The sequence below is a fragment of the Nomia melanderi genome, chromosome 12 (genome assembly GCF_051020985.1).
Source record: "Nomia melanderi isolate GNS246 chromosome 12, iyNomMela1, whole genome shotgun sequence".
In the NCBI taxonomy this organism is placed as follows: domain Eukaryota; kingdom Metazoa; phylum Arthropoda; class Insecta; order Hymenoptera; family Halictidae; genus Nomia; species Nomia melanderi.
The window spans coordinates 3,257,200-3,280,920 of NC_135010.1; the positions used below are offsets into that span (position 1 = coordinate 3,257,200).

Below are 23,721 nucleotides of genomic sequence, written 5' to 3' on the forward strand. Positions count from 1 at the left end.
GGACCGTTTATTGGGATAAGTGTTGCGAGTCCAGAAAATTGGGGGGACGAGTATCATTTATAAAGTGCAAACTTTTTAGTTATTGACAATTTACGCTTTGCATTTTGAAGCATAAGCGTGCGTCGAGGAATTGACAGTTTAATGGGGAATGGCAGTTGTATGATTGTGTAGGATGGAAATGGTGTAAGTCTCTTTTTGGAGTAAAGTTTAGAAACAAATGATTTACGTGTAATTTAGCGTGGACTTTTTATTTGCAGACTGTTTGTGTGTTTGAAAATAGACGTATACTTTGGTTAATTGGGAACTTGTTGATAAATGACATCATATGATCATTTACTATGGAATTTATTATGAATAAATGGTAAATGTCAATGTTCATAAATATTGTGTAGTATGTAATGCATTTATTTGTTTTAATTTTTACTATGGTGGATGAACTGGGTGAAGTTTATTAGTATTTCTGCAACGATTGACATGTAAATTCTTAAGTACCTCAGCATGGAAGAATGTAGTTCCGTCATTTTTATCATAAATGGTACAGTTGTTGTTAAACATGATAGACGCTTAATATTTGGCGCACATGGAATGTCCTTTTTTTCTCGTAAATCTGGTGTGTTGTGCGTGTACTCTTTTTAAATTTCTGTTTATTGCTTTCATGATGGGTGTGTCGAGAGGGTTGGCCAACTAAAGCCTTTTACAAAGTTCTCAAGGAATAAGTTGGCCGTGATTCAACGAAATTCTGTTTTAACGTCTTCCTTTTTATCATTTATTCATTATTTATAAACAGAATGTTGACAGAGAATTATTTATTTTTCACTTGTTAATAAGAAATAAATTCTATAACTGATGATCAGCAATATTATTGATTATTCGATTAACCCTTTGTCTTACAATGTTAAGTCGAATCGCGAAGAGAATTTTAAATTGAATATAGCAAACGTGAGTATTATCCTCTTTCCTTAATTTGAGAGAAAATACTATTAATAAGATTGTCGTAAATGTAGATTTGCAATGAATATTGCAATAATTTTTTTTCTAGTCAATTATTATGGATGAAGTGGTTTTAACGTAAATGCAAAAGAAATCGTAAGTGGATAATACTCAGAAATAAGAAAATAAAAATAAAGTACGTGATTTTAACGTTGAAAAATGCTAAATGTGAATTTAATCGTATGTATTGAATGTAATATAACTTAAATATACTTTTGTAATTGTAATAATGTAATTATTTAAATTACTACATTTATTACAATAATTTAAATTATTACATTTAAATACAGAATATTTCATATTCACGTGTAGTTAAAGATACGAAGAAAAACGAAATGTAATTAAAGTTTTAGGTGAATAATCTTTGTAACTGGTCTCTGTAAGTTAAAATAAAATTAAAATATATTATATATTATACACTCCAAAAATATTTTCTAAAAATTTGTGTTTTTTTATTTATGTTTATTATTTTATCTTTTAGCTTATAATAGCGAGTCAAATTCGTGGTAAAGACTAGATTGAATTTGATAAACGTATATAGTATATTTCACATAAATTGACAAAAAAATACTACTTTGGTTCTACGATCATTTATCCTTTATACTAAATTTATTCTTGTAGCGTCTATTTCATTTCTTTTCTTGATAAATTCGATTACCGTTAGAGGTATTTTTGTGATTCTAGTTGTAAAATAAATCATAGGTCAGGAAGTTACAAATTGTAACTTATAATCAGATCAGTTTAGAAATTTCGTTCCATATACAAACATACATTCTGAAATAAGATATACAATTTTATTTTTACTCTTGTATTTGATAGTCTTTTTAACTTTTGTTAAAGGCATTTGTTTCTGTGACATTTACTGAATAAACATTGGTCAATCTATACCATTCAATTTTGAATGGCATTTTCTACAAGAAAATTAATGAGATTATGATGTAAACTATCATATCATAAACAGGTGTATGAAAATGCTTTTTTTTAATTCAAATGGTCATTATTTCGATTCAAATGGTTCCACATTTACAGTGTCAGAAATGGTAACATAATGAATATTATGTGATGACATGCATACAGTAAATGCGGTTTTGCAAAACGTAAAGTGAACATGTAAATGAAGTTTATTAACCAGTTCACGTAACATTTCCACTGCATTAAAGCTTCGAATAAACCACATAATTTTACACTTAATTCTCACTCGTGTAAATTAATTTTTCAAAACATATATTTGCATAAAAAGCTAGGAAATAAATTAGTTACATTTGCATTACACGTGTAACAGTGATATTTGAATGCATTTTGAATGAAAGTGATATTTGAATGTGTTCCAATGAATAGGAAATATTCGTTAGACTTACTGCTACGTTTTGCTTCGTATGAATACGTTTCCTATCGATTTCAATCGTTCGAATACACACATATGTAATCAATTTTTATAACGTATATACAAAGTTATATTTTTATGATTTTTATATAAGAATTGGACAGTTGATTCGTTAGAGAACTCACCGGTACAGGTCAAAGTAATTATTAAATTGGAATAACATTATTTATGCCTTTAGAATTGATTGTCATCTTAAATATTACTGGAAAAAAACGAACTAGAGCATGAAATATAAGTTTGAAATGGTTGATTAAAATAATTTCTTGATATTTTTATGTAACCATTTCCTTGAACAATTTAGAGATAGCAAGTTTAATGAACCTTTCGTTGTTTATCTTCATTTCGTGAAACTGTTAATATTTTTGTAAACAAAACTGCAAGTATACAATTATAATGTATAAACTCATCTAAATTACAGTGAATCCGAGTACTTCTAATGTTTCTATGATCAGTACTACACATGCATGACTCTTAACCGATTTTCATGAATGCAAATTGAACGACATAATTAGATACATTTTGTGCCCAGGAAAATAATTTTTAGGAAATACCACGTGATGAATTTTAGATTAATTATTGTTTTAAACTATTGTCGTGAAGAATTAATGAAATTGGCGAATAGCTTACTTTCAATTTAATAAATTGTATGAGTAGAAAAAGTTAATCGTATTTTAATTTACAATTGAATAGTATTTTATAATTTAATTAAAATTATTATTATATGTATATATCTATGTGTTAGCTGCTGATATTGTATGGACAAATATTAGAAATCAAAGTACATAGGAACTCAGGTGAGAAAATGATCATTAGACTGACAAGAAATAATTAATTGATGTTATATCAGTGGAATTACATTGGCTGGAGTACAATTGATATATATTTAGGTAATCACACAAAAATATCGCAGATAATGTCACGAATGTTAGATAACAAGTTTAACTTGTATCGATCTCTGCCATTAATTCCGGAGCTAAAATTAGACGCAGGAATACCAGCATTTTCCTGATACGACTCTTCCGCATTTTCGGTTAATTATTATTGCCTTTAAAAATTAATAATACGATAATCAAATATATAGAAATTACATTTTAAATAACTTAATAAAGCTGTCGATTTTTAAAATTCATTTTCTCCACCAATTTAAATATCAACTCAAGAACTTTGTATTTTACAGTTTTCATCTTTTGTAAGGAGAAAAATGGAAAACATAGGAAATTAATGAGATATTTCTTATATCTAATACAAGAAACTTTTATCAAATTCCTCAATTAATACTTGAAACAAGTGCAAAGTTCATTAATTTTTATAGTTAATATTGTCTCAAACGTGAAAAAGCTTCCATTGTTCAATTTTTTCAATCGAGAACATTTTCGAATTAACATTAAAGAATCAAATGATATTCATCATATTTAAATATATTAACCGTTAATCAAATTATTTCAATATTTCTTGTTCTCTGATTATTATTTAGCGAACTTCCATTATTCCCAGTGAACGTTATGTACCGCTTAATCCAATAGCGTGGGTCAAGTATAACCCAGTTATGCCAGGAAGGGTTAAGGGTTAAATCAATAGGATCGTCACGAACGGTGGAATTTACGGCTAACAATAAGAAACTTTCAAGTCACTTCATGACGTAATGCATATTCTTCTCGAATGCAGATGACATTGAAAATTACCTCGACCTCGAACGAAGTTTCTGCACGTTCTACCTATCAGAAAATTATTCTACTTTAATGCGCTACGAAGTCGCGATATCATCGCTCGTACCGTGTATCGCATGCATATACACTGCCGTTCAAAAGTTTGGAACCGTTTTTGATGTTTATGATTTATGAAGGAAAATCATGAAAAAAAGAATCATGGGAAGAAATTTAACGTCTTTTGCCTTTGTACCTTTGTTATACTTTTTTCGGTTTATCTTACTTTTTATTTTAGTAGAGAGTAATGTTCCGTTTGTTTTCTTTAATACGTTCCGTGCCACCGAAAATTTCAATTATATTTTGCTTATATATTGTATTGAATATTTAAAATAAAATATTAAATTATATTTAAGTTTTTGGTGACTTTTATATATCTTGATGTCATTGTTTTACATATCTACTGCTTTGTAATGTATATTACTCACATGCCCGATAAAAACTATTTACATACAAAAATTGGCATGTACCAAAAAATGGTACACGCCGGCACTCAACGCATTAATGCCTGGACGTACTATTGTTTTCTGGTCCATACGATTGTTTGCCATGAAATTAGTTAATTGTATTTGCAAGGGTCGTAATATTTTGTATTTTCATTAAGTAAGTACTTTTTCAGGACGAAGTCCTCATTAACATTTCGACAGTCATACGAATTGTAGTTGATTATACGTTGGCCATCGCGCATTTTTCGCAATCGACGTACACATATGCAGTAAAATTCCTTAGTTTAACTACCCATAAAGCATGCAAGTTGCTCTAAAGAATCACATAATGATAACCTTATATTTCGTAGAACTTGCACGAAGTTCATGAAAGTAAAAATTTGTTAGTCATGTTAGTATTATTGTTAAGTGTGTTAATAGCATCATAAAATTCGATTCTTTTTATTAGTCAAAGGTACTGCACATCTAAAAAGTTTTAAAAAGTTTCTTTCATTGTGTGTAAATCATAAACTTCGAATTCTTTAAAAATTGTATTTTGTTGTAGACTTGTGTATTACTAAAAGCATTATATAAATATATGTTGAAAATGTGGATCCATAAATTATAGTATTAAGAATCCAAAAAGTTATTTCAATGAAAAGAACTTTAAAAGATCCCAGACAAACAATTTAAAATATACCTTTTATTATTAATTTCGTATTAGTTTAAAAGCATTAATTTTTAATTAATAATTGTATTTTAAATATATGTATTTGTTAGAACAGTGCATGTATCGATACATATCGACGTATCTAATATCTTGTAGTTTGTTTGTTGTTCTGGAAGTGGTTTATTTAAATTATGTTCTGTGTTCAATAAAAGTAGAATTTATTAAAAAGTCAACAGTATAACAATCCAACAGTACAATTTATTAAAAATACAATAGTATAATTGATTAAAAACCCAACAGCATTAACTTGTACTGTTATATAAACGTTCAAGCATTCATTTACACTTTCTTCAGTAAAAAAGTTGACATTTTTCTCTGATCAAGGAAACGATGCAAAACTTTTAAGCGACAGTGTATAAGAGGAATGGCAGTACTTTTGCATCAGCCTTTTAGATCCTTCCACGCGATACTAGGATACAAATTATTGTATCACACGAAAAAGTCTCGAGTCTTCTGAGAACGATTGTTCGAGAGTATTCAAAGCACGCCGTAATCGCGAATTCCTTGGGCTCATTTGCATAATTGCTTGGGATTATTAAAGAAAAAATTGTGCCACCATGAAGCAAATATTCTCTTTTCTTATCTTTGTTTGACCGATTAGCGTTATTACATTTTGCCGGTTGCACATTGCTACGCACAGCATTCATTTAATGACTAAACACTAAGTTTGCCGAAGATTTCGTGTAATGCGTACTTTATATCATGGGAGAAATAGCCCAGCGTTTAATCTACTAGGCTGAAATGTAAACAGCTCGGATTATTGATTTTCAAATTGTCTGTCTCCAAGGACAGTATACAATCGACAATAGATGTGATATTGTATTACCGATCATAGACGTGCAATCATGTTTCATAATTAATGAAGAACTGAAATACCATACGCAAATATTTAATGAATCTAATGCATAGAAAGCGAACACAAACAAATTATAGATTCATTGCCGTTAATTTAATTAATCTTATCGTTAATAATTTATTAGGAAAAGAACAAATTTCAATGCTTTTGTCTTTTCATTTCTGATAAAAAAAATATCAGTATTATTTAAACACGTTAAAATGCCATCTACTGTTTATCTTGTCCGTCTGTTGTTTGTTTACAAAATCCTCGTTTAAACAGCTACAAGATCATGTTTCATATTTTTTTGCTACCTTTAACTACTTCGAGCGATGTATTTTTTTCGATTTAATGAAACAAGTTCTCGTAATAATTCATTCACTTTTAAGGTTTATGTAAATTTACTTGCATTTGTAAGATAGTAAATTAGTATTTAAGATTACTATTTTATCGTAAACTGGGATTTAATTAGAAGTTCTGATATAACTAATTCTGAATAATTTTTTTATTAATATTATAATAAGACAGAAGACAGTTAATATTATAATAAGAGAGAAGAAAATATTCGTCACTTATTGTTGATTTTACAGATTTATGCTCTTTCGCGTTTTTCATTATTCTAATGCCTTTTAATTAATATTGTCACGTAGGCACTTGTCCCTGGGGGTGACAACTATTCGCGTTAATGAGTAGTATTCTCCAATAACGCAGTGACAAGTAGACATATCAGGGTAATTGCAGGAGAGATGGTTATATTTTTATTGAAACACATCTAAATGGAAATTAAAGTAACTGGAACATCAGGTTTTATTTTTAAATAAATTTTAATTAGTTTCTTACAAAATAAACAGCAAGAATGAAAATTATAAATGAGAAAACTACAGTTGTAATAGTAATTGTATTAATTGGTTATGAAAGATAATTGAAGTGAAATTAAATGAAATTTTTTATTTAATTACATAATGTTCTTTAATTTTAATTACGAATATAAAATTATATAATCTATATTCTTTATCTACCATATACATTCTATAAATACATAAAAATTTGCTAATAATTATGAGTCACAGTGTGCATCCGTGTATTTGTTTGATGTTTAAAGTTGGACATTATTTAAGATATTTAAGAAAATGAATTTCTTTCAAGTTCATAGGACATAAAAAAGACGAAAAAGTAATGTAAAGAAATTAGGAATCATGTGTGTAATTGAAAATGCCTTTTTATAATAAATCTACTTATGTAATTATAATATGTTTGCGAACATGTATGAAATAAACACAAAATACGGTTTTATTGTCAGCCTACAGACTTCACATATTTATAGCGGTTGGAAACGTATACATAACATAATAAAATAAAAAATTCTACTCAAATTTATAATAGCTAATGTATTGTGTGCACTTTTAGTTTCCTCACAAATGCGTAAAATCGAATGCGCAGCTCAGTAATTTGATACTAGAATAAGATACACAACGCGTGATTGATATAAAAACCGCATAATTATCGATGTGTATAGCAAGTAGAAACAGTAAACAATGCGCAAACACGTTCCCGATATAGCATTCAATAGCTCATGTAAACACTCGAATTTGAATTCCTCGTACATGTAATTAAAATTCTATACGACAAAATTATATTTTATATTTATTACTTATTTATTAATTACCACTAGAACTACCGAGCAATCGAATTAATTGTTATTTCTTTTATGAAATTTGTGAAAGTGCATTTATTGAGATTCTGATGGATTTACATTTTAGTTTCCGTGTTAAAATATCAATTCATTTAAGAATCTTTAAAAAAAGTGCCATTTCCATTATTGTAAAAGAAGAAATCAGGAATTAATCATTTTGAAACATCTGGTAGTTTTAGCGTTAAGAAGATTATTTTATCTATATCACTGGAAAGTTGCTAAATAACAACGAATCAACGGTAAGAATAAACATTTTCAAACTTACAGAATATCGGTAACTGATTTCTATAATAAATTGTTCAGATAGTGGTCTAACTTGTATTCCTTAGATCTCGAAAAAAATAAAAATTAAATATTAATAACACACTGTCATTAATAATATTAATTATTAATAATTACTGACATCAGTAATTATAATATTACTACTTAATTAATCCAAAAACATTTTATAAAAGCTGTTTTCTCAAAACCCACGAAATGCCAGTCCACTATTATTTGAAGCGAATCATATAACAGTCACAAATATCGATTACAAAATCCTCTGGATCGGAATGAGAAACAAAAACAGTTTAAAAATAAAAAGATAATGTAACATTGCATTGCTATTATGACCACTAACTAAATATTTCTAAAAAAATGAACTCAAGGCACCTCGAAGACAAATAAACACGTAACTCAGGCAAATAAATTCAATTCTCGTTTACCATTTAACTATTATCCACATTTCATATTGTTTCGATAGATGCGTTTACATTTTCCCATAGAGTGAAGCGTTTTACGTAACGTCGTGACATTTCATTTATTTTGATAAATTTTACATACACTTATAGGCGAATGAATATCTTTTAACACAGTATAATAAAATTCGATGAAATTGTTACCTATATAAAAATATCATGTGTCAAAGTTACGGTGTTCCCCGAAAAACGTGTGATCTTTCTAAGACAGACATTTTTCTTCAACTTCAAAGCTCTTTTAACCCCTTAACGTACAATAATGTGTCAGGTTGGAGATGAACATTTTAAACGGAGTTTAATGAACGTAAATATTACTCAATTCTTTGGATTCAAATTAAATATTATTCTTCTACTATAAACTATTATTTTATAGATTAAGTATAGGGATAGAATATCCTTAGAATTCTTCTCTTTTTTTAAATAAATTATTAATGACAGAGTAGTTGTACCGATCACGATTGAGATATAAATCAGAGGGCAAGGGGTTAAACAGTTTTGAATGAAGTATGGCAATTTATTTTTACACCAATGGTTACTCTGTACATTTAACCTCTTAGCTACGGCGGAACTAGCTTGGAAGCTATACCTTTGTACGGCAAGGTTTGATGTAGTCTGCATAATATAAAACAGCATTGCGATTTGCGACTGATAGAATTTTCCACTGTGCAAACACGTTAAGTTAGACTATAATGTGCACTGCTGTCGATGACAAAGAAAGAATTGAGTCGCTATAGTGGGGTACCGTTCAAAAAGATGATATACACGAAAGCCACTATGGTGGCGTGTAATAGCTAAAAGGTTAAAAATTAACCCGTTGACGCTCACTTTGAAATCGGTGATGGACGACAAAAGCAATTTTCTTTTGTTAATTAGTTGATCCTTGGGGAGTTCAATCGAGATTTCATACTTTCAGAATAAAATTATTATATTTTTTTATTTATAACACTGAAAATATAGAACGGTCATCGCCGTCGTTTGAATGTACATTCACGAGCATTAGCTACAGGCGGCATTTACGTCGACATGTTGATAGTCCAAATTTCATTAATTTCTAGGAAAGTTGAAAATTTGACTTTCTAGCACATTTTTATGATTCTGGCCCAGTGCGCGTCGCGTCGCTTGTAAAGTATCCACGTGTTTGATGCTCCAGCCACAAACACCAGCGCGGAAAGCAATCTCGTGAGAATCTCTCGAATTAAGGATGGAATCAGCCGCGTTGGATTGTAATTAATAATCGCGGGAAAGATGGACGATCCTTGGGATTATATGCGCGCCGGGAAACGGTCGGATGGAAATGAACACGGCAACGAAGATTATTAAGCGGTTGATATGTTAGATGCGACTGAAATAGAATCTGATGGTTCGAACCTGGCATCCTCTTCCCGCGTAAACTTGTCATTTAGCGACCGACTGCCATGGATGGTTTGTGTGATTAGTTTTAGGGCAATAACACGCGGAACGTCTTCCTTGAAACGACGCATGCGTGCACCGGCTACGAAAAAAATTAATGGCCGTCACATCGAGGGACGAACGCGCGTTCTTTGATCGGCGGACGTTCCCGGAAGAAAAAAAACATTCCGCAAAATTGCTTACTGCATTGAACATCAGCGTTGAATGGCTTTTTACGATAACGAGTTCCACCCGGCAAGAACGGAAAAAGTTGAACGTGATCGATATGCCGCGGACAAATCATTTTTTTCAGATAATCAAGTTTGTTAAGTTTCTGCGACGATTTCGTTGTGAATGCACTGTTACAAAGCAGCTTGTGAACTTTTATTTTCAAATGCTGAGTAGAATAGGGTGAATGAGTTTCTAGGATACAGACGACTTTGTAGAAAACTTGCTTCTTACCGAGGAAAGAATAAACCTATACGACGAAACTATGTTGAATTAAAAATATACATCATATATTTACACACTTAGTTCCATTAAATAGCCCTATTATATTAATAAGATTTATAGTTTTAATTGAATGTACTTAGGTTGCTGAGAAGGTTTAGGAAATCCTCCATTTTTAGTGATATCATTCAGTTGTTTCTCTTCATATAGATTCGTATAGATTCGTAGTTTTAAGTTTAGAAAGTGCTGATAGAACACAATGTAAAATGTATTAATGTTGAAGTAGAATAATCTGAAAAAGGATAAAATTATTAGTTCAGATTTATTTGGAACTTATCTCGCAGCGTTTCAAAACTTTAGCAGCAACCACGTACAAATCGAAAACACCAAAAAATTGTTTTACAGAAATCTATTTCCCAATAATTGAGCATTTAACTGATTGCATTTATTAGGTTCGATACACATTGGTCTCTCGATCTGCTTCCAGATTGATCAAGTATTATTCAAATGTTTCTAATGCATTTGTTCCTTATATGAACTCCGATCCGATCTCGTCCTTTCTTTGTTCAAAGAAAACAGTAAAATCCCTTATAACGCTATTAAAAAATTCCGCATGATAGCGATGTCATGTTTACATATAAATTTCGCGTTAAATTCCCTTTTTTGATACTGATCCAACTTCCTTTCCTGCTTGCATTACTTTTTTTTATTAAGAATCTCAGTTTTATGGTTATTTTTCAATAATTTATCAACACTAAAATTCCCGGGTATTTAATACGACTGCTATGTAATCCGTATAAAAATTATAACAATGGATTTTTTTTCAGTTTTTTCAGACAGTTGCTATAGTATTCAAGTGAAACTGTTTATTTTCAAAACAATTTTGAATATTCAATGCTTTGAAGATATCAATAATTAGTGATTTAAAATATCAATTATAATTGAAACAAGGAAATCGAAACTAGTCATTTTGACTGGTACGGTAGGTCTAGTGTTAATCGTGTTATTCGGAATTCTACTGTATCAGGGGAACCGAAAAGCAATCCGTTATTTCTACTCTAAACAGGTAGCTTTTTTATTTTAAAAAATGTGTAAATATTAATTCAAGAAGTGAATTTGAAAAATAAATAACGAGATAGAAAACTGTCCTAAAAGAAGGAGGAAATTATATTTTGAAGTGAAATAGTGAAATTGAAAAAGTGAAGCTTTCTGTTGGGACTAAAAAAAATGATTTTTTCTCGGTCATAACGATAATAAACAATGAAAGAACATGAAACAGCTGTCAGCGAATCGGTAGTATGTATTGGGCTTTATAGCTTTTACGAGAAGTGGAAATGGTGAATCATGAACAGACACGTTCGAGTCTCAATCAATCGCGTGTTCATCTGGAAAACGAGCTATCGCATGAAACAATGTTATTTTTAAACTAAGTTTTCACACTGCTTTCCGATTATACCTAGATTTCTGAAACATCTTGTAATTTAATCGCACTTTCTTATTGTTTTTCATCTGAGTATGTCCATAGATGTTAACAAATACAGAAAATATTGTTAGAATATTATTAATAATTATAAAAATATTAATAATTGTGAAATGAGACAACTGAAATCTGTCATTTCAACGCGTGCGATAATTCTAGTGTTAAAAACTACGCAAAAAGTTAAAGTTCTAGTATTAAAATTCACACAAGTGCGATTTCTGTCAGAGAATCTTTAACACGTCATATTTAATTAAGAATATTTCCAACATAAAAAGAACCTTACATTTTCAATTAAAATATTGTAAAATGAAATGGTTTTCACAATAATACGTGTAACCATCAAAGTATCAAACTATACATTTCCATAGAAGAAAACTGTTGGTCATGCTAATATATTAATTAATGTATAAACAAAAATCTGTGAGATCATGCACTCAGAAATTGAACCCAGAGAAAGATAATAAACTTAACATTCTTTAAGAATCAGTTATTCGTATTTAAAATCCAAGGTAAAGTAACAGATGCTCGTAATTTATGAACAAATCTGTGCTCATCCGTTTGTTGTTGCGGTCTTCTTTTTAAATTTTATACTTTTATTAAATTTAAAATTTATTATTCTTTTTAAATAGAAAATTAAATAAACAGTATACAGCTTGAGATACAGCTTTAACCGAACATGTAAAATACGTAGGATAGTACATTATTGATGTAATTTTTATTATCATTGCAATCTTTGGATGGCCAGCAGAATTTTTATTTCGTAGTACAAAATTCGGTAAGGAAAATTTCAAATATAAAATGTTAATACATTCGCGACAGCATAGAATTTCTCAAAATTTATAAATAGTATGTAATAGAACTGTGTTAACAATATTTAGTTATAAATTTCGAAATGAAGTAATATTAAGGGACATTTTAATCCTATTTGAACTTTATTAACCCTTTGCATTCAAGAAGCGATTCTTAGTCGCCACATGATTTGATGTAGTAAAATTATGAAGTTTGTTATTTAATATCAAGCTTTGTATAATGCATCAATATAATAAATATTAAAATAAAATAGCTTGTTCTCATTGTCAGTTTCAGAAATTGTCGAATACAAAGGATTAAAAATGTAAATGACGTGGAACTATGCGCCGGATATTCTGTTAAACAATTTAAAAATTGCCTATAACTATGTTGTCTATATATGCTTATATATTTGTAAACAATTTAAAAATGACAAGGCTAATCTGCCAATATACAGCTAAAGTATTTAAAATTACGCAGGCCTACGTTACCAGTTTCGAATCTGTTAATAATCAATCAATTGCTTTGACGTTAAACTTTAAAAAATTCGAAAAAGTTAAAAAAAAGTGTCTTAAAATTAAAAAAAAACTCCTTAAATTAAGAAAATTTAAGAAATATTAGGGAAGATTAAAAAAATTAGAAAAGATTTATAAGATTAAAAGAAACGTTCCAAAAACTAAAAGAAATTGAGGTTAAACCCACTGATTCGACTGATGAGCGGCTCATATGTCACGATAATCACGTCGATCGGCCAATAATGAATATTAAACGCGACGGCAGTCTGTCTAATTGTAACGGGTAGGCCGTTATTCATCGGGTCGCGTAATTTGTCACGGTGCGCGGCCAGCACCGGAATCGGTACATGGTGACCATTGCAAAAATATTCCCGGATAATTTCGCACATACCGCGAGCTCCATGCAGATGATTCCTGGCTTACGTCATTCGCCGTGATGTAATTAACCGCGGAAGTTAACGAGCGCCGATCATCGAGTTGCTGGAGCGTGTTCAGGGTAGCGGGAGCGCGCGGCGAAAACTCACACGGTGCGTCTCGCGGAATTCCGCGTGAAACGATCTGTCGTTCACGTTTTCGCTGATACAGATTACTCTATGTTCTAACTGGATGTCGCGTGACGATGAAATACACCTGGGCCACGATTTACGCGGAAATCCGTTCCACTTGGATTCGTTTTATGCGAATAAAAATCGCATTGAGTCTGTCGCACAGTGTGTCTAATTGGCCGTTTTCTGGACAAAGCCCGATAACTTAAAAAGTATGAATGATATAAAAAAAAATGCTCAGACAAAAGTTGTTAAATATAGAAATAAACATATGGTGGTTATATTTTTGTTTGCGTTGTGGGGTATATAGTTGCTTATATTTTAATGTTACTTGCTTTATGAGTAATAAACATAGTTATTTGTTAGTTTTCTTATTAGTATCCATATATATATGATATTATGAAAATAAAAGTACATTTTATTTGCTGTAACTAAATGGAGTTCGTACATTTAACGGACGAATTTAACGGACGTTTGATGGATATTAAATTTTGTAAACTTCATTGTAAAAGTTATAGTCGCTTTTGATTGACGCGATTATGCGAATACGCGTTTTAACCAATTGCCTTATGATTTCTGTTACAACTGCGCCTGCTAGGGTAACTTTATTGTCATTAATACTAAAAGTACCGAGCAGTTACATTGACTTTTTGAAATTTCTTTATAGAAACTCCAAGAGTGCATTTACTGAGACTTTAATTGATTTGTAATCCAGTTTGCGTATTGCGAAATCAATTTCTGTAATAAATTCGTAAAGAAACGTCTATTATCTTTTTAATAATTGAGAAAGGAAGAATTCCGAAATGGATCATTTTGACCCGTCTGGTAGTTTTACAGTTAACACTAGAATTACTAAACCCGATAAAGTGATGGGTTACAGGTAATGATTTTTTATCGGTGTTACGATTGTTTGTGGTTATATCAATTCAACGTCACTAACGCATTTGAATTATTTATGTAATGGTATCAGAAAGTAACATTTCGAACACGAAATACAATAGATTTATATTTGAAGAAAGAAAAGATTTTAGCATATTTCGTATAAAAATATATTCTAAAAAAGATAGAGACAAATGATAATTTATTCTTCAATTCCTAGAAAAATTGATGTTCGTTCACTTAAATTTTGAAGATTATGAGTTTAATAATAGATAATTAAGATACATATCCATGTAATTGTGTCAAACTCAAATTCAATACAAGTCAAATTTTCGCGTCCCGCAATTTAATAAATTGCAGTGAAATGATACAACTCACATAAAATCACAATGCCAATAAACAAAGAAAAATGACTATCTGCACTGAGCCTTAGTCGTGAACATGATTTTAATTGCATTTTCTCTAATTTCAATTAATCTTTAAATTTCATTGTCATCATTCCAATTTCAATAATCCGTTCGAGGTATGCAAATAAAATTCCAACTAGACTATAAATTCTCATAGATTTGCAGTATCGATCTTATTGCACGAGATACATTCGAATGAAAAGTCTAATTGGAGGAATAATTTACCATTTAAACTTCGATTTCGGATAGATCAGAACAACTCGAATTTTATCAAACTCTATACTCCAGTAATCATGGTCGATGGTAAGGAGGTGCAAAAAGGATTTCGAGGATCGTGAATACTAATTCCGCACTGATAACGTCGATTCGTTGTGAGTCATAAATACCAAATAGGGGAATGCACTTCGATGAACCCGTGAAACTATGTGTCTGTCTATAAAAAAGCGGAAGGAATAAGAATTTCTGCGATTGGCTCTAGTGGCCACGCTTATACTGTCTTATGAATTACTATTCTAGAAATGTACGTGGATTTCGTGAATTGTAAATTGTAAAATTTAAAAACCGGATCAATTGTTTTTGGAAATTTGTCAGAACTTTAAAAGAATTACTAAATTTATTTCTTAGTTCTTGTTTATTACAGTAGAATCTTGACTATTCAATTTAATTGGACGATACATAATCCAGATAATTGGAGACTCGAGAAGAAATGTAATCTAAGTATACGAAGTGCTGAATTTCCGAATAACCAATGCTCTGAGTAATCTAGATTGCGAAGATAGTGACTCGGTTAATCGAGATTCTATTGTACTTCATTGATGATATTCAGTCCTGTACTTGCCTTTTACGTATGGAGTCTAATAGTGAGTGATTAAGACATTAAGTGAAACGAGTGTGCGAGATTATTACACAATTAATAAAAAAAAATTTGCAATCTCATTATGCAAATTTAATATCTTTAAAATTGAAGTGGTTATAGAAATTTTATTTATCTTACAACTGTTCTTATTTTGAGTTACCTTGATTTTAATTATTTTTTGAAGAAAAAGACACGTTAAGTATTAATTATAAAAAGGTGATTTGTTTATAGAGTTATTTCAGCTTAATTTATTTTAACTTAACAGAAATGAATGCTCTTGTTTATTAGGTTACTTTTCAAATCTTCACGAAACATTTAATCCATTTCCTGTTTTGTGAACGCTAGCCTTTCAGAATTAATTTTCTGCCCTTGCCTTTTTAAAATGGCATAATCATATAAAAATTTGGAACAGAGATACATTTAAAAAATTTTTTTACAGCCGAATAACTTCATGAAAATGTATCATTTTTTTCTGGTACAATTCAGAAAAATTCTTTTATTCAAGAGTTATAAATGTTCTCACTTGTAAATTCTCTTTTAATTTTAAATGCTTAAAAAATGGTCATGAAAGTAGTTATAGACTGTACAAGAAATTAAAAAAGTAGTATTTGTTTACACGAAGTATGTTAATAACAATTTTTATTTTAAATTTGTTACAAAATTTTGAAAGGCAGAAGAATAGTGATGTATTAAATAAAAAGTTACTTTTATTTAAGATACTATAGAAACCACTGTTTTTTGTTGTAACAAAAAAAAAAGAAGAAGCTTGCATAAAAACAGAGTTTTTGTTAAATACGAAATCTTATTACGAACTTACATACAAAATGTAAAGCCAATTAGTCGAGTAGCTCGAGTTTTCGCTTCCACTGTACAGAGGAAAGTAGTTTCGAGCAAAACCCGTTTAAAGTCTTGCCTGAGTTGTAGAGCTATTTAGATCGTTTCGTTCAAGCTTTTATGATCTCGTCAATTTTTAAAGTTTGAACACCTTATTTGCATTGTAACATTTTTCAAATATCAGTTCACGAAATACATATGTAAATAAAATTTATTTTTTTAAATTATCAAATACATTGGTTATCAAACATCAATTTCCATCAAGTTTAGTTCAAATAGTTCAAATGCTTCAATAGTTCAAAGAATTCTTTCTTTTGTAAATTAATTACATTAATTGGCAACAGCCGGTGTGTCGTTATTGATTAATCAGAGTTTTCAATACAAGTTACTTTACTTTGAGGAATTCTGAATTATTTTTTATATGGCCTTGTAACGTTAAAGCAGTTTTTTGTTTGAATTTGTATCTACTTACTTCTCTGGATAGAAAAATCTCTGTACTCGTATGGTAAGTGTTTATCCACGATATTAAAATAACAAGAATTCCAGCGAGGAACATCAATATTCTTTACTAAGAAATGTATCTAAATTTCCTTTTTTGATTAACACATATCCAATCAATCATCAGTTATTTGAGTCTTGCAGTAAATAAATGATCTTGTTTTCTCAAATCTGAATAAATAAATCAAACTAAAATGTTTACTAAACGCAGATAGTTATATGGGAAAAATACGTGAAATGTACGTGACAATTTCGAAGTTACGTGGTTTCAATATAAATCATAGTTTCCACAAATCTCACTAAAAAACTCCGGTCTTTAGTCGATATCAGTGCAAAAAATGCTTGTCGGATATGTGTCAACACATTCACCACCATTCATTCCATTAGCTATGTCTATAGTCAGAATATTTTATTAATGAGTATAAATAAAATTAAAAAAGAAATCTCATCTACTTCCTACATGTTATTCCGCGTGTTACGACTTTAGATGGAAACATATGTAAAAGTAATTCACTTTCTCTCACGAAAAATACAAAATATTGATTTTCGCAAGTATGTAGCCCTGGTAGCGACCAAGTTGTGACTCGGTGTGGTTCGATGAAGCTCCTGAATTGTCTTATGAATTTTGATTCTGTTTCAATGTTCCGAATAGAAGATCTCCTTTACGGCCAATTTCCCGAATTCATGGGAAGAAAATAGGCCGACGTCGATCTGCAATTCGAGTTATTCAAACGAGTGAAACGTATCGGGACACGCGGTTCCGCAGGATCGCGGAACGACATTCTTCGATAGGATCGCGGAATTCGTGGCAATTTCTCCCCGTACAGGAATCGCGGAACGTGCATTGCTTCTCGTTTTCGTCTTGGCGTTTCGTCACACCACGCGTCTCGTTAAGACACTTATACACGATGAGACTTGTGTCTGAGCAAGCGATGGATTTGGTTCTTTTTCACCTTTTTTATGACATGTTGACATCTTTACATCATACGGAAAGTGAAAAAGACTCAAACCTACTGCTTGTTGAGATGCATGCATCTATGTGTTGTAAGCAGCTCAGTCCTCGAATCTTCCGGACTCAATCTTAAAGGTTAAGGCTTATAGCTTTATGAAGTTCAAATACTCGCAGGTTTAAGATTCAACTTTAAAGGCTGACTCTTGAAGGTTTAGAGCTCTATGAAGCTAAAGTCCTTGAAGCTTCAATGCTCAATCTTAAGCGTTAAGTATTGGAGGTTTGTAGCTCTATGAAGCTCGAATATTCGCAGCTCTAAGATTCTACATTAAAGACTGATTCTTGAAGGTTTAGAGAACTGTGAAGTTTAAGTCCTCGAGTTTCTAAGGCTCAACCTTAAATGTTTAGACCTCTATAAAGCTTAAGAATTCACAGAACCAGGGTTTAACCTAAAAGATAAGTCTTAAACGGATAGATCTGTATGGAACTTAAATCTTTGAAGTTTCAAGATTTAATCTTGAAGCTTTGAAAGCTTTATCTGAAGATTAAGAGCTTTCAACACTCAAGTCTCCGAGGACAAAGTCTCGAGCTTTGAAGATTCCAGGTTTTACAGCTCTAGGTTTGAGTCCTAAAAACTTTAGCTCTTACGGCTTGAACCGTGGCTGTAGCTGTCGAAGCTCGAGGTTCAAAATTACTGAATACAATCGATAATTTATAGGAAAACTTCACTTCAGTGACGATGCATGCATGGCTACAAGCCACGAGTTTGAGCTTTTTTCACTTTCCCTACGAACATATCAACAAAAGCATACAAAAATTGAGTAAAACTCAAACTTATTGTCTGCAAAGATGTCCTCAAACAAGTTTGAAAGGGTCTTCAAAATTAACGCAGGTCTTATAAGATCTCAGTAATGATGCGTGCATCGCAACGCATCAAGTAAAGAGTGAAAAAGACTCAAACCCATCACTCGTCCAGAGACATGTCTCGAGACAAATCTCATCGTGTATAGGGGCCTTTAGAGTCGCGTTTCGAAACTCGGTTGGCATTCGTAACGGCGTATCGCGACGCGGAGAAAATGGCCACGGTTTTCCGTGGCATACTTCCTCGGAAAAGAAAAATGCTAGTCGGTCGACGGTGGATTCGATCTTCCGGCCGTGCACACGCGGCCCGACAAGCTGCAACGGGGGAACCGTTACGTCGCCGAGACGAGGGAAAATGTAGAGGTAACCGCGAAAAAGCTATGCGCCGCGGTTCGCTTGCAGCCGCGTAACGCCCATAAAATCAAGTTTACAGTAGACTGACAACGAGATAGGGACTTTGCACAACAGTTATGCCCGCTATTTCTCGCGTCCCACGAGACCGGAGGGGGAAGGATCGCCGCGGAAAGAAGTGCTCTTAGCGATTCCTCGATGCCTCCAGGCTTTCGTCTGTATTTCCCTTGTTGAATGCCTTCGGGGTTTTCTTTGAAGACTTTGTAAGCAACTGTTCAATGAAACTGCGTACAACCGATTGCTTATGAATAGAGTGATGATCTTCGGGCATTTGTAGCTCGTGGTGTAGTATCTTAAAATGTTGATAAAATATAACATTTTGTAGAAGTTAATACTGGCATTACCGTACCTGTCAAAATAACGGATTTCAGGTTCCTTATTTCTTAATTATTGATATCTTAAAAATGTTAAATATCCTAATTGATTTTGAAATTAGATCGTTTCATATGAATACAATAATGAATTACAATTTTTATAAGAATTATATATTAACCATATTAAACGCTCGGTAGTTCTAGTGAATAAATAAGTTACCGTATTCCTTTCTCTAAAACATTATTCCAATCAAGATATACTATCGAAATATCATATGAAATTCGTTTCTAAAAAATAAATTTGTGAAGTACAGTTCTTTTGTATCAAGGAACTTGTATGTAGATATCATCATACTTATCACAGCACTCCATTATTCCAGTATTAACTCAATTTAACGTCACTCGAAACAAGTTCGTCGCCAGCATTCGTTTTAGGAACGTGTCCTTAAAGACCACGTTACATTTTTCTTATATTCAACAAAATATCTCGTTAATTACGGATTAAAAAGTGTGTGAAACAGGTTTCGTGGGTTCTTTAAATGTTGCGTGGCAAGCTGCGCTTTCACATAACAAGATATATCTATGTGTGCATGTGTAGGTATGCGTTGAAGGTTCGTTCGGTTTCCTACCGTACTTGCAAAATTATGACTATCACACACACAAGTGCACACGTGATGACGTTTCGATACGGGTATCAGAACGTCGTAAGGTATACGTGTCGCGTGCGGGCAAACGCGTTAAGCTACATTCTTACCATCCGTTAAAATGACCGGCTGTTAACCACCAGCATGCGTTTGTTAAAATATTTTTAAATGAGTTTCGCGTAGTGGCATTCACACTGTCTGCCTAACGGTTCCCTCGGAGTATATTTTGACGGAGGTTAACAACCGGTTGCGCGTACACGAATAGTGGGACTTCAGGTTTAATTGTGTTTGCCCGGGCTTCATTCATTACGTTGTATCACGTTTTCATGTGTGCGTCTGGCTATGAAAGTGGCTTAACTAACCACTTACGCCTCGAAGATGCTTCGAAGTACGATTTCCATTAAAACGTTACTATGTATCAAATGTGCTTAGATTTCCTTTTGATTCAATTTAATTTCATTTACTTTTCGAAGTACTACCACATGTGTATTTATATTTTTGGTAGTGTAGAATATTTATAACTGCGATATTTTGGATTGCAATGGTTACAATTATAGTAATTTAAATTGTGGTACTTCTGATTAGAATGTTTCAAATTGTATTACATGAAATTACAGTATTTCAAATTATGATATTTCAAATTGTAGTATTTATGATTACAATATTTCGAATTGCGATGTGTCAAATTTGCAGTACTTATAATTACAGTATTTCAAATTACAATATTTATAAACGCAATTTTATAATTGAAGTATATATAATTGTAGTACTTATAATTGGAATATTTACAATTGCAGTATTTACAACTGCAATATTTACAATTACAATATTTACGATTACAGTATTTTAACAACATTTAAGTATTTCTATGATAAATATTTAAATTCAACACGCATGTGATTTGAAGAAACTTAAAGTATCCATAATCAAGACAGTAGAAAAGAATGTCGTAATCCAGGATGTAAAAAGATCTTAAGTACTTTTCATGTAGACATTTCAATTTCTGCATTTTATCTGTTCATTTTATGCTCTGTAAGAATAGAACCATCAGTGCAATTAAATGGTTTAATTTTCGGCCATGTTTCACAAACGATTTCAGATTATCAAAGTGCAGTTTCTTAACGTAACATAATTAGTTCAATTTTTCCGGATGCTTGTCTTTGACTATTTTTGTAATAATCTATACTAAGATGTGTATACATAAATGTATAGATCTCTATAGATGTAGAAGCTTTGAAACATAAATTTTGTGAAACAGGATACATACCAGATGTTTGTTATTTCCCGTTAAGTCAGACTTGATCTACTGTAAAATAATGCGAAAAAATTACAGAGCGTACAATTTTAATGAATTTCATGAGTTCTGTGATACATTTATGTAATCGTTTTTGAAGCAAAACTGATGGAACTTACTTTACATTCCTCGAAAACCTGCTGAAAAATAATTGCATTATAAATATCACGGCTTAAAATGTGATTTGAACAATACAGAGAAATAAATAATATAAGTAAATCATTCTTATTGTTAAGTTAATAATTACAATTTTATTACATCTTTTATTTTTATATGGGAATTTTGTTATGTTACAAAGTTACAGTAAAAATAAATGAATTGTACAGAACGAAATAATCGTTATAAGTATATAATAGTCTCTATTCCTTAATTAATTGCAATGTTATGTATTATTACACGTTCCATTTATTACAGTGAATCTCCAAAGTCACTTTCGAGAATTATTTGGCAAAGTATGACTAACATCTATTTAATTATCGGTTGTTTTTAGTAGCCTATAAAAATAATCATAAGTTATGATTCATAACATATCACGTGTTATTTGCAATAACGTTCACCTTGGAAGTAATAATTTTTGCCATAAATACTGTCTTGTATCTCTGGAGACACCTGTATATACCTACTTTCAACATTCTTATTCGTTTCTTTATTTCTTGAAGTGTAAAACTTGCGAAAGGCATAGAAGAGTGCGCAAGCTAATTAAGACGGTTATTACGTACATTTCTTCTCTATTAAAGAAATATGATATAATGGAATTTGAATATGTTTTATTTTTTAAAAAAAGCATAGGAATAGATAATTGAATAAAATACAAATAGATAAAAACGATATAGCTCACAGTGTACAGGTCTTTTCTCTTCTTAGGTCAACGCAACTCTCCCCAAAATCTCTCGCCATCCGCACTTAAAAATTATTCTCTCCCCCACAAGCATTCTTCTTACTCACACTTCCAACAAATTCTCAAACACACCCTACTCTCACCACCACGCAATTATCGTCCTTGCTTACGCATCCCTCGGAAAAACCCACCAACCCTTGGGCCTGGTCTCCATGAGTCTCTTTCTCTTTTATGGCCCTCAGAATACTCGCTGTCCCACTGTCTTAAAACTATGGTACTACAGAAACAATATTGTTGTTACTTCTATTAGAAGTGAGATTCTTCAAATGAACATTTACAAACATTTTTTTTCCTCAGCTGAAAATAGTTGTGTCTAGAATACGTAACATTTTTTTTTTAAGTGAGGAAAGAGATTTGTATAATTATATTGTCCACGTGAGAATCTAGTTGATAAAAATTTTGAAGAAATACATGATTGGTCTGATAAGGTAATGCTGTTTGCACGAATCGAGTAAAGAAAAAAATCGTAAATACGCTCTAGATAACGCAGCTAGTAAAATGTTCTTATATCGGTAACCAAGTGTGTAATGTGAGAATACACGAAGCGCAATTTTCCGATTCACGTTACCATACTCGTCGTTACTCCAGTGCACTATCATTTTTAGCCATGAACGCACTTTTACCGTAAACAAGATTTCATTTTAGAACGCGCCCTACATATCTCCCATCGAGAGATTGGTGCTTTTTTAAAATGGAAATTATTCCTCGTTGTTTCACTTGTTCATCTGAAAAATTGCGTATAGTCGTAAACAATTAGACGATTTAGGCGTTTCCCATAGTACAAAAAGAATGAAATATGTAGTTTTTATAACTAAAGCCTTTTGAAATATTTTCTCCTAATTATTAGGTTATTCTTTAAATAATATCGTTTTTATTCTAACTTTTAATGTCAAAAATTATTGCTTACGTTTGTTTAGTTGCTGACGTATTTACTATCAATTTTCCCATGTCGGTTTTTAAAAAGTTTCGTGTTTTTCCACTAAAAAATTCATTAGAAACGACGTTCTTGATAAAGTGATTTAATATTTTGTTTCTTTTTTTATGAATTGAATTTGATAAATGTCTAAAGTTATTTTGCTAAAAACTTAATATCCAAGTGTTGCGTATACACATGTGAATATTCGAGGCAATTGAGTACACAAAATTGACATTTGGAAATTAGGAGATGATAAATAACGCGCTTTATCTTCGTTTTTTGTCCAACGTTGCCA

The 23,721-nt window shown here is 31.3% G+C and overlaps 1 protein-coding gene across 3 annotated transcripts in view; it reads left to right on the forward strand.

The window, feature by feature from the left end:
• LOC116426304 (uncharacterized) overlaps positions 1-23,721 on the forward strand; it is a 175,396-nt gene that overhangs the window by 22,844 nt on the left and 128,831 nt on the right. The gene's annotated exons all lie outside the window — the stretch shown is intronic.